Source organism: Nyctereutes procyonoides, unplaced genomic scaffold, assembly GCF_905146905.1.
Source record: "Nyctereutes procyonoides isolate TBG_1078 unplaced genomic scaffold, NYPRO_anot_genome, whole genome shotgun sequence".
Classification (NCBI taxonomy): domain Eukaryota; kingdom Metazoa; phylum Chordata; class Mammalia; order Carnivora; family Canidae; genus Nyctereutes; species Nyctereutes procyonoides.
Genome location: NW_026575126.1, coordinates 56,512,147 through 56,525,694, shown reverse-complemented (window position 1 = coordinate 56,525,694; position 13,548 = coordinate 56,512,147). Strand labels below are relative to the sequence as shown.

Sequence of the window (13,548 nt, the reverse complement as noted above, 5' to 3'; positions counted from 1 at the left end):
GTAAAAAATATTCCATGCAAATAGAAACCAAAAGAGAGTGGGAGTAGCCATACTTGCATCAGCAAAATAGACTTTAAGTCAGAAAATGTAACAAGAGACAAAAAAGGTCATTATATAACGATAAAGGGGTTAATTTGTCAAGAGTATAACAACTGTGAATATATATGCACTCAATATCAGAGCAACTAAACGTATTAAGCAAATACTAACAGATCGGAAGGGAGAAATAACACTACAATAATAGTAGGGACATCAGTAGCTCACAAAAATGGACAGATTATCTAGGGAGAAAATCAATTAAGAAACATTTGACTTGAACTATACCTTAGCCCAAATATATGCAGAACATTCCACCCTACAGAATACACATTTGTCTGAAGCACACACAGAGCATTCTCTAGAATAGATATGTTAGGTCACAGAACAATTTTTAGCAAATGTAAGATGATTGAAATCATACCAGATGTCTTTTCTGACCACAATGGTATGAGAACTAGAAGTCAAGTACAAGAAGAAAACTGGAAAATTCACAAATGTGTGCAAATTAAACAACATACTCATGAACAACCACTGAGTCAAAGAAAATATCAAAGGGGAAATAAAAAAAAAATCTCGATACAAATGAAAATGGAAACACAACACACCAAACTTATGGGATGCAGCAAAAGCGATTCTAAGAGGAAAGTTTAAAGCAATAAATGCCTTCATGGAGAAAAAGGAGAGCATGCCTCCTAGAGCAAAAGAATCCAGCCAGTGTCTCTTGCAAAGGAGATGGTCACTTCTTGGGATAGCTTCCAGCTATGGAAAATAAGTATCCTCAAGGGACCCCGGAATCCAACCATAGCATGTACACTACTTTGATGAAGTCTCATGACAGCTATGACATGATTCCCCAAAGCTCCGATTTGTTTATATTTGATATTTCTCTGTAGGTGAAGAAAGCTTTTTTTTTTCTTTCCCTCTTTGGCAATTAATGGTATCTGAGCTGTGCCTTTGTGGGAAAGTAAGAAGCAAGGTTTTGTGGGCATGCTGGCCATCAAGAATTTTTCACCAATCTCCTGCACAACTACTAATCAACCAGGAGGTATACCTAGTGGAGGGAAGTATACCTACATGACTTCTTTAATCCCCTGTCTGCATTGCTTCTAATGCCAGCTTGTTTGATGCTGTCTCTTCATTAATTCAAAATAAGATCCATAGGCTGCCAGTAATTGACCTGGAACCAGGCAACACCTTATATATCCTCACCTATAAACACATTTTCAAGTTCTTCAAATTGTTCGTTCACTGAGTTTCCCAAGCCAGAGTTCACATCTAAGTCTCAGGAAGACCTGCAGATTAGAACCTAGGCCAACACTGTTATGGGCCACACTACCACCTCTGTCTACATGGCTCTGGACATTTTGTACAGCACTGATGCTCAACCCTGCCAGTGGTAGATGAGAAAGAGCGTGTGCTGGACATCCACTCCAAGTTTTATGTTATTGATTTGGCAGCAGCAAAGACCTACAATAACCTAGATATGTCAGTGACCAAAGCTCTACAATGTTGATCACATTGCTTTCAATGTGTCCTTGAAGTGCCAGGATAATTCAGTCAGTTAAGCATCTGACTCTTGGTTTCAGCTCAGGTCATGATCTCAGGGTTGTGAGATTGAGCCCTGCAACAGGCTCCTTGCTGAGTATGGAATCTGCTGGAGATTCTTTCCCCTTTTCCTCTCTCTTCTCTGTTACTACTGCCACTCACATGTATGTGCACTCTCTCTCTAAAATAAATAGATAAATAAAATATTTAAATATGTCCTCAATGCTATTTCATGAGACTCTGGAGACCATCTCTGGTGGAGAAGAGGTTAATTCGTGGAAACAGATTTGCCTGTGTGTAGTGGTGGATAAGAATGATTCAGTCAAGGAAATTGTATGACTAACTGACATCCCTCAGGCCTTGGTGCTCACAGGCAAAGACAAAAACTCCTAAAGTGGGGAAAGAGGTCAGACAGCAACAGGGGATAAGCCCGACTCACTACCCCCTGGGAATCACAGATGAAATCTTGAGAGAACTGTTACTATTCCCTGCTCAGGAGACCCCAACTCTTCTACCTGGAAGCTGGGGAAGGTAAGGGAAGAGGAAGGAGAATGGATTTTAAGGGGTCCTTATCCTCATAATACTCTTGAGAAAAACTTTCAGCCTAACCCAGCGTAGTCCCTATCCTCCCAGACATAGTCCCTTTTCTGAGCAAACTACGGGTTCCGTGAAAGAGAAAAATTCTGATTTCTTTTTTTTTTTTTAATTTATTTATGATAGGCACACAGTGAGAGAGAGAGAGAGAGGCAGAGACACAGGCAGAGGGAGAAGCAGGCTCCACGCACCGGGAGCCCGACGTGGGATTCGATCCCGGGTCTCCAGGATCGCGCCCTGGGCCAAAGGCAGGCGCCAAACCACTGCGCCACCCAGGGATCCCGAAAAATTCTGATTTCTAAGAGATTCTCAAACTTCACACAGCCCTGTGAACTCTGCCTCTGACTCCACCCTAAGACAAGAGCACAACAAAGCACTTCATAAAGGTATTTTTATTCATCCTGCTACATGCTGTATGGGAGAAGGTAAACCCAAGTTTAGTGACATTTCTTCCCCTAATAGGAATGGAGAGGATGGAGGGTAGGGGAGGTCTTTGGGTTCCTGTGCTGTAGACATATGAAGGGGAAGGAGTTAGGTGGAGAAGAAGGGCAAAGCGGTTAGCTGAGGTTATTGCTTTTCATGGCAATCCTGATTAAAAGGACAGGAACCGGGATCCCTGGGTGGCACAGCGGTTTGGCGCCTGCCTTTGGCCCAGGGCGCGATCCTGGAGACCCGGGATCAAATCCCATATCGGGCTCCCGGTGCATGGAGCCTGCTTCTCCCTCTGCCTGTGTCTCTGCCTCTCTCTCTCTCCCTCCCTCTCTCTCTCTCTCTCTCTCTCTGTGACTATCATAAATAAATAAATTAAAAAAAAATTTTAAAAGGACAGGAACCTAAAACAACAACAAAAAAAGAAAAATCACAAATAAAAGACCTGACCTTACCCAATAAGGAACTAGAAAAAGAAGAACAAACTAAGCCCAAGGTTAGCAGAAAGAAGGAAATAATAAAGATCAGAGCAGAAATACTTGAAATAAAGGAAAAACAACAGAGAAAATCAACTAAATTAACAGCTAGTCTTTTGAAAAGATAAACAGATTGACAAACCTTTAAATGGACAAAGAAAAAAGAGAGGACCCAAATAACTAAAATCAGAAATGAAAGAGGAGGTATTACAACTGATACCACAGTAACCCAAATGATCATAAGAGACTACTATGAACAATTACATGCCAACAAATTGGATAATCTAGGAAAAAATGGATGAATTCCTAGAAACATACAACCTATCAAGACTGAATCATGAAAAGAAAAAAGACTGAATCATGAAGAAATAGAAAATTTGAACAGACCAAAAATAAGTAAGGAGACTGAATTGATAATTTAAAACCTCCCAAGAGAGAAAAGCCCAGCACCAGATGGCTTCAATGGTGAATTCTAAGAAATATTTCAAGAGGAATTAACATCAATCTTTTCAAACTCTTCCCAAAAATTGAAGAAAAAGGAACATTCCCAAACTCATTTTATGAGTCCAGCATTACTCTGATACCAAAGCCAGATAAAGACAACATAAACTACAGGCCAATATTCCTAATGAATATAGATATAAAAATTCTTATCAAAATACTAGCAACATGGGGATCCCTGGGTGGCGCAGCGGTTTGGCGCCTGCCTTTGGCCCAGGGCGCGATCCTGGAGACCCGGGATCGAATCCCACGTCGGGTTCCTGGTGCATGGAGCCTGCTTCTCCCTCTGCCTATGTCTCTGCCTCTCTCTCTTTCTCTCTCTGTCACTATCATAAATAAATAAAAAAAAATTAAAAAAAAATACTAGCAACATGAATTCAACAGCATAATAAAATGATCATACAACGTGATCAAGTGAGATTCATTCCTGGGTTACAAATTGATAAATGTGATATACAGTAATAGAATGAAAGATAAAAATAATATGATCATCTCAATAGAGGGAGAAAAAAGTATTTGACATAACTCAACATCCTTTCATAATAAAAACAAATTGGGTACAGAAGGAACATACCTCAACATAATAAAGGTCCTATATGATGAACCCACACCATATTCAACAATGAAAGGTTGATTTCTCACTAAGATCAGGAACAAAAGAAAGGTGCTCACTCTCAATACTTCTGATCAAGATAGTACTGGAAGTCCTAGCCAGAGCAATTATGCAAGAAAACAAAATAAGAGGCATCCAAATCAGAGAGAAAGAAGTAAAATCATCTTTGCAGATGTTATGATCTTATACATAGAATATCCTAAAGACTCCACAAAAAAAAAACCCATTAGAACTAATAAATGAATTCTGTAAGGTTGCAGGATACAGAAACAAACTTATAAAAATCCAATTGCATTTCTACACAGTAGCAGCAAACTATCTGGAAAAAAGTCCCATTTAAAATGGCATCAAGGGATCCCTGGGTGACGCAGAGGTTTGGCGCCTGCCTTTGGCCCAGGGCACGATTCTGGAGACCCCGGATCGAATCCCACGTCGGGCTCCCGGTGCATGGAGCCTGCTTCTCCCTCTGCCTGTGTCTCTGCCTCTTTCTCTCTCTCTCTCTGACTATCATAAAATAAATAAAAATTAAAAAAAATAAAAAAATAAAATGGCATCAAAAATAATAAAATACCTAGGAATACATTTTAAACAAGGAGATGAAACATCTATTTGCTGCTATACATTACAAGACAATAATGAAAAAAATTAAAGAGGACCAAAAAAATACAATATATCCCATGTACATGGTTTGGAAAAATTATTGTTATTAAAATATCTGTACTACCCATCTGTAGATTCAATGTAATCCCTATCAAAATTTCAGTTGCCATTTTTTTTTACAGAAATAGAAAAAACAATCCCAAAATGTAGATAGAAGCACAAAAGACTCTGAATAGCCAAAGCAATCCTTAGAAAGAAGAACAAGGCTGGAAGAACAAAATGTACTTCTTGATGTCAAGATTTATTACAAAGTTGTAGTAATCAAAACAGTATGATACTGGCATAAAAGCACATATAAACCAATGGAATAGCATTGAGAACCCAGGAATAAACCCACGCATACATGAGAAGGAAGCCAAGAATACTTAATGGGGAAAGGATAACCTCTTCAATAAATGGTGCTGAGAGGGAACACCTGGGTCGCTCAGTGGTTGAGTATCTGCCTTTGGCTCAGCGTATGTTTCTGGAGACCAGGGATCGAGTCCCGCCTGCTTCTCCCTCTGTCTATGTCTCTGCCTTTGTCTCTCATGAATAAATAATTAAAGCACTTTTTTTTAATGGTGCTGAGAAAACTGGATATTTACATGCAAAAGGATGAAATTGGATCCCAGTCATACACAACTCACAACGGAAATAGATTAAAGACTTAAATGGGGGAAGCCCTGGTGGCCCAGTGGTTTAGAGCCACCTTCAGTCCAGGGTGTGATCCTGGAGACCGGGGTCCTGCGTCAGGCTCCCCACAGGGAGCCTGCTTCTCCCTCTGCCTGTGTCTCTGCCTCTCTCTGTGTGTCTCATGGATAAATAAATAAAATCTTAAAAAAAAAAAAGACTTAAATGGAAGGCCCAAAACTATGAAATGTACCAGAATAAAATGCAAGGGAAATGCTCCTGGACTTTGGTCTTAGTAACAATTCTTAGGATATGACAACAACGTATAATAACAAAAGCAAAAATCAAAGAGTGGAACTACATCAAACTTAAAAGCCTCTGCATAGCAAAAGCAATAACCAGCAAAATGAAAAGGCAACCTATAGAATAGGAAAAAATATTTGCAGATCATCTGTTAGGGTTTTGTTTTTTTTTAATATTTTATTTATTTATTCATTAGAGACACACAGAGAGAGACAGAGAGAGAGGCGGAGACACAGGCAGAGGGAGAAGCAGGCTCCCTGCAGAAGGCCGACGCAGGACTCAATCCCAGGACCCCAGGATCATGCCCTGGGGCAAAGGCATGTGCCAAACTGCTGAGCCACCCAGGGATCCCTCTGTTAGGGGTTAATACCCCAAATACACGAGAACCTCCCACAACTCAATAGAAAACAAAATCTGATTAAAGGATTTGAATAGACATTTTTCCCAAAGAAGACATACAGACAGCTAACAGGTATATGAAAAGATGCTTGGGGCAGCCTGGGTGGCTCAGCGGTTTAGCGCCGCCTTCAGCCCAGGGCATGATCCTGGAGACCCTGGATGGAGTCAGCTCCCTGCATGGAGCCTGCTTCTCCCTCTGCCTGTGTCTCTGCCTCTCTCTCTGTGTGTCTCTCATGAATAAATAAATAAAATCTTAAAAAAAAAACCCCACAATCAGATACCATCTTATACCTATTAGAATGGCTATTACCAAAAAAGGCAAGAGATAAGTGTTGGGGAGGGTGTGGAGAAAAGGGAGCCCTAGTGTACTGTTGGTGGGAATGCAAATTGGAAAAGCCACTCTGAAGAAGAGTATGGAAGTGCCTCAAAAAATTAAAAATAGAACTACCATATGATCCAGTAATCCTGCTTCTTGGTACATATTTGATGGAAACGCAATCAATATTGAAGAGATATTTGCACCCTCATATTCACTGCAGCATTATCCACAATAGCCAAATCATGGAAACAGCCTAAGTGTCCACTGATGGATGAATGGGTAAATAAGCTGCGTTATTTATTCAACTATAAGAAAGAATGAAATCCTTCATTTTGTGACAATATGGATGGACCCTGGGGGCATTATGATAAGTGAAGTAATTCAGACAGGGAAACACAAATACAGTGTATTCTCCCTTACATGTGGAATCTAAAAAAATATGAACTCATAGAAACAGAGAATAAAATGGTGGTTGCTGGGGTCTGGGAGGCAGGGAAAATGAGGGAGATGTTGGTCAAAGAGTATAAACTTCTAGCCATAACTTCTGGGAATCTAATGTACAGCATGACTATAATTAACAATACTATATTATATTACTGAAAGTTGTTAAGAGAGTAGATCTTAAATGTTATCAGCACAAATACAAAAACAAAATTATGAGAATGGAAGTGTTTACTATTGTGGCAATCACTTCACAATATATGTGTGTATCAAATCATTACATTGTACAACTTACACCTAAGTTGTTTATATGTTAATATGTCAATACAGCTGGGGGAAAAATAAAATCAATATAAGTCACTATACTAAAAGAATAAAAATAGAAAAATCATTTTATTATCTCAAAAGACACAGAAAAATGTTTGATAAAGTTCAAAGACCATTAATGGTTAAATGAAACCAAGCAAAGGAGAAATAGGAATTTTCTTAATCTGATAAACACACACACACACACACACACACACACACACACACCACTCTAAAAAACCCCTTCAGCAAATATGTTACCTGTGTAATGTTGAATGTTTTCCCTTTCAATCAAAATGAGACAAGAATTGCTTTCACCATTTCTATTATATTGTATTAGAGGATTTATATGGTACAATGAGGCAACAAAAAGAAATTAGAAGGTATAAGGAGTGGAAAGGAATAAAACCAGCTTGCAGAAAATGGTTTAGCAGTTTCTTGTACAGTTGAACTGAGGCAAACTCTATGACCCAGCACTTTCACTTCTGGGTATATACCTAGAGGAATTCTTGCACAAGGACACAAGACATGTACAGGAATGTTCCTAGCAACGTTATTCATACTACTCCCAAACTGGGGGTGTAGCAAAATTATTCATAATACTTCCAAACGGGGTGGGGGGAGGTGAACCAAATACCCACCAAGAGTAGAATGGATAGATTGTAAAACATTCACGTGGTTGATTACTATATGCCAATGAAAATGAATGAATCATAGCCACAAATATAGACATGACTGAATGTCAAAAATAAAAATATCAAGCAAAATACATGCCACAGAAAAATGTCTGTCTTGTGATTACATTTACAATACAACTCACAAAGTTGGAAAAACTAAGTAATACATTGCTTAGGGATGCATCCACATGGGGGGAAAAAACATCAGAAAAATTGTGACAAAAGCCAAGATACACGTCACCTCTAGGGAAGGATGAAGAAGGATGTTTTTGGAAAGTTTCTAAGGCAGGAGGTGGTTGTTATGAGGGTATTTTTATTCTTTAAGCCATATATATATATACACACACATATATTATATATGCTCATGTGGGATATATTTCACTATAAAGGTTTTTTCAAAAGCAATTCCCTTTAGGTCTAATTACCAGTTTACAAAGACTATAAAGGACAGTGGAACATACTAAATGATACCATGAGTAAACAATCAGTGAAGTCTAGACTTTGGGAAAATCTAGAGAACAAATCGTCTTATTTCTTCAATACATCTTGTTTCCTCTCTCTCTCTCTCTCTCTAATAAATAAATAAATAAATAAACTTTCAAAATGTCAAGGGGGAAAAAAGACATGAAGAAAAACCCTATAACTTACACAACACTTAAGAGACATAGTCACTAACTGCCATGTGTGGACCTTATTTGGATACTCATCAAACAAACAGATTACAAATTAAATTATATGCCAGGGGGGGATCCCTGGGTGGCTCAGCGGTTTAGCGCCTGCCTTTGGCCCAGGGTGTGATCCTGCAGTCTCGGGATCGAGTCCCACGTTGGGCTCCCGGCATGGAGCCTGTTTCTCCCTCCTCCTGTGTCTCTGCCTCTCTCTCTATGTCTATCATAAATAAATAAATCTTTTAAAAAAATTTAAAAAATAAATAAATTATATGCCAGTTGCAGATATCTGAGCACAGATTGGTTATCTGATGATAATAAGGATTTATTCTTGATTTTATTGGGATGTGGTGACGGTACAGTGGTTATGGTTAAAAAGGGAGTCCTTGTCTTTTAGAGGTCGATAATGAAAAATTTATGGATGAAATTACATCAGCCTAAGATTTGACTCAAAACAATCCTGGGTTTGAAGGATGGTATAAAGAAAACAAAATCGGCCATGAGTTGAAAATTATTAAAGTTTATGATGGTATACTGGGTTTCACTAAATTTGAACATGTTTGAGAGCCTGTATACTAAAAATAAAATAAGATAAAAACCAGGGCAAAAAATAGGGTTCATTTTGGTATTCATTACCTTCTCACCTTGCCCAGAATAGCACCATTTTTCTTTCTTTTTTTTTTTTTTTTTTGGAAGTAGGCTCCATGTCCAGCATGGAGCCCAATGTGGAGCTTGAACCCTGACATCAAGACCTAACCTGAAAAAAAAAAAAAAAAAAAAAGACCTAACCTGAGATCAAGAGTCTTAACGAACTGAACCACGCAGGCACCCCTGTGCTTCTCAATCTTTAATGAGCTTACAAGTCGGAAAGATCTTGTTAACATTCAGATTTGGATTCAGAAGATCTGAAGTGGGGTCTGATATTCTGCATTTCTAACAAGCTCACAGGTGATGCTGATGCAGGATTCCCTTCAAGAACACAGTCTTTCACCTCTTCATAACCTCTCTTCCACTGGTCTTCTACCACTTACTCATTCTCCATCATTCCATCCTGGTCCCATTCCCAATCTGGCCCAGCTTAGATTCTACGGCTGACCATTCCCAATCTGGCCCAGTTTAGATTCTACGGCTCAGCTTGACAATCACTCCCTTGTAACCACCTTCAACATCCCTGCCCTTTTCTCGTCTTTGGAATTTGTCTGATAAAACTTCATTGTGATGGCACTCTACCATCTCCAAGTGCTTAAACCCAAGCACTTAAATGATACTGGAGGAAACGTCCCAGTACATGCTCTTTTTTTTTTTTTTATCAGATGGATGAGTCAGTAGCAGTAATGACTTCAGCAAAGATTTCTTTCTTTCTTTTTTTTTTAATTTTTATTTATTTATGATAGTCACACAGAATGAGAGAGAGAGAGAGGCAGAGACATAGGCAGAGGGAGAAGCAGGCTCCATGCACCGGGAGCCCGACATGGGATCCGATCCCGGGTCTCCAGGATCGCGCCCTGGGCCAAAGGCAGGCGCTAAACCGCTGCGCCACCCAGGGATCCCCCCAGTACATGCTCTTTTTTTTTTTTAATTTTTATTTATTTACGATAGGCACACAGTGAGAGAGAGAGAGGCAGAGACACAGGCAGATGGAGAAGCAGGCTCCATGCACCGGGAGCCCGACGTGGGATTCGATCCCGGGTCTCCAGGATCGCGCCCTGGGCCAAAGGCAGGCGCCAAACCACTGCGCCACCCAGGGATCCCCCAGTACATGCTGTTTTTTTTTTTTCCCAGTACATGCTCTTAATGGGCACTCTGCTTTACCCAGCTACCCCGGCTCCTTTTTTTTACAGTGCTTATTTCTCCCTCTCCAAGAGGACCATCTTATATGTCCTCTTCTTTCCTCTTCCTGTCTCCTCTTCTGCTGATGACCTTGCCTTATACTTCACTGTGAAAATAAAAGTTGACAGATAGCAAGTGCTTTGTCTTCCCAACACCACATCTACAAGCTTTTGTGTATCTGCTACATTTTTTCTCATTATCCCCTCCTATAAAAAATAAAAATCTGTCATCACCTATTCATTCATACACAGTTTGGATCCCATTCCCTCTCTCTCTTCCAGCTGGACTACTCCGATAGTTTACATAATCTAGAGCCTTCTAATTTTTTTTAAAGCAAATGTAAAATCAAGACCGTTTCCCTGACTCTGACCCATTTCTAAATACTGCCTAATTTCTATTATCTCTTTCACAGTTTGTTTACCTTCATTCACTCCTTAACCCACTCCAGTTTGGTCTCCATCCTCACCACTTCACCAAAATTGCTCTTGTCAAAGTCTTCAGCTACCTCCACCTTTCCAAGTCAAACAGACACTTTTCTGCCCCTTAATTTACTCAGTGTCTCAGCAATATTTGACCCAGCTGATAGCATATTTGACTTTTTTCTGCCACTCCTACTCCTGTTGCCCACTGCAAACATCCTGATCCTCATCTAGTCTTTTCACTTTAGGAAATAGTATCACCAACCTAGGTAGCTTCTTTAATATGTCCTTTTTATTCAACCCCTATCAGATCCAACAGCAAGGCTTGATTTTTGTTTTTGTTTTTGTTTTTTGACCTCTTAAGAATTTTTCTAATCTGTCCACTCTGGTTCCATCCACTGCAGTTACATTAAGCTAAATTGTCTCCTATTTCCCAAACAAGCCACCTACTTCCTTGCCTCAGGGCCTTTGTATATGCTGTTGCCTTGCCTGGAACACTTAAACACATTCTGACTTCCATATGGCTCAAATTTCATTCTACGGTAACAATCTCAAAAGTCTTCCTAGACTCCAAGCTATTCCCAGATAATCCTGTGAGAAAAGGAGGAGACATTTCTATACCACATTCTAGATACGCTCCTGATCTGTGGCCAAAACAGATGCTCAGACTCCTACTTGTTCTAATCAGAACATAAAGTTTGATATACGACCAAGTTTAAGTTCATTTCCAAAAAAAAAAAAAGTTCATTTCCAACCATAGCAAAATTGGCTTCAAATTTCCTCCTGGCTTTCGGTTCCTCCCATAGTAGAGGAAGACAGTATCCAGCTTATAATTTTAAATTTATGTTGTACACTGGAAACAAACAGAATCCAATATTTTGTACCTCCTCTGGTTAAGAGGTCTATTTCTCTATTCCTTGAATCTGGTCTTGACCATGTAACTTGTCTACGTCAATGGAACACTAGCAAACGTGTAACAGGTGGATGTTTGTAGGGCACCTGGGTGGCTTAGTCAGTTAAGCATCTTCAGTTAACTGAAGTGCCTTCAGTTCAGGTCATGATCCCAGGGTCTTGGGATCAGGTCCCCCACATCCGGCTCCCTGCTCAGCAGGAAGTCTGCTTCTCCCTCTACTCCTCCCTCCTGCTTGTGCGCATGTATGCCCACATGCTCTCTCTCTCAAATAAATAAATACATTTTAAAAAATCTTTAAAAATATATTGTAAAGTGCTTGTGTGTTGGGGGGCTCCCTTTCCCTTGTTGCTTTTGGAACCCAGCTATCACATGAAGAGGACTGGGCTAGCTTGCTAGATATGGAGACACATGGCCTGGCCAATTTCAATTGCCCCCGCCCATCAACGAAAATGTACATGAGATCATCTAAGATCAGCCACCGTCAGCCAGTGTGCCAGCTGACTAGCTACATGAGCGAACTCATGCAAAAAGTACTGTCCAGATGATTCCACCTGCAATTGCCAACTCACGGCATATGGAACTATAAATGAGTGTTGTCTTGAGCACTACATTTCAGTGTGGTCTATAATGCAGCAAAAACTAACCGATACACCTCTTGAAGAAGTCTTTTGGTACTGCAGATACAATTATGCCACTTCCCTACTAAAAATGCTATAATGGTTTTTTCATTGATCCTGGGATACAACCCAAGTCACTTTAGCAAGGCCTACAAGAGACGCACATAGTCTGGATGGCCTCATCTCCTGTTACGGTCCCACTTACACTGTGCTCAGCCCATTGGTCTCCTGATGCTCCTCGAGTGGTCCCAGCACTTTCCAACCTCAAGGTTCTCACACATGCTATTCCCTCTGTCTGGAATGTTCCTCCTGCCTCTTTACCTGTTTGACTTCCTACTCCTCTCTCAGGTTACATCTTAAGTATTACATTGGCAGAGGCTGGGACTCCTCCCCCAACTGAAGTATGTCTCCAGTTACATATTTTCATTGCACCCTACTATTCCTTTTAGCAAATACCTTGATTTGAAATAATATATTGTCCCAACAGAATGTCTCTGTTTTGTTAACAAATATAGCCCTGAACTTTGCATATTACCTGTCACATAGTAATGTGGATGGGTTTAATTTTTCTTTTTTGGAGGCAGTTTATCACAGTAGTTAACTGTGCAGGCTCTGGAGAAAAGCTGCCTGGGCTCAAAAGCTAGCTTATCACTTATACTAGTTGAGTGACCTAACGAACTGCTTTGTGCCTCAGTTTGCCCATTTCTAAATTAGAGATAAAAATAGCACCTGCTCATTGAGTTGTTGGGTAGATTGTGCTCATTGTTCATTATTTCTTGCTGAGCAGGTGTCAGCACACCTGGGTAACACTGAACCAGAAGCTTCTGACATAGCCAACATCTCCTTCCTATGTGGTAAGTATGGTCACTGCCATGATTAAATTTACATGTGTCTTCCCCATGGCTAGTTTCTCAGCCAACCCTCTGTCTCATCCTGCAAAGGTGCGGCCTCACACTCAGAGCCAGATCTCTGAGATGCGTAGAGCCCCTAATCCTTGAGCGCTGACTGGATTTTGGCTCTTGTTTTAAGACCTGATTTCTCCCACAGAGCCAGACATTTGGGGTCAGAGGGCAATGTCTCCTGACTGCTGTTAACTGCCCCTCCTATCACTTGATGATCCGCTAGCTGAGTGGGGATCTGGAGCCCACAAACATCCACCCGAGAAACAGCTCTGATGGCTCCAAGAAACA

The 13,548-nt window shown here is 40.3% G+C and overlaps 1 pseudogene; it reads left to right on the top strand.

The window, feature by feature from the left end:
* Positions 1–800: 800 nt before the first annotated feature.
* On the top strand, positions 801–1,977 carry LOC129519859 (5'-AMP-activated protein kinase subunit gamma-1-like; annotated as a pseudogene).
* Positions 1,978–13,548: the final 11,571 nt, after the last annotated feature.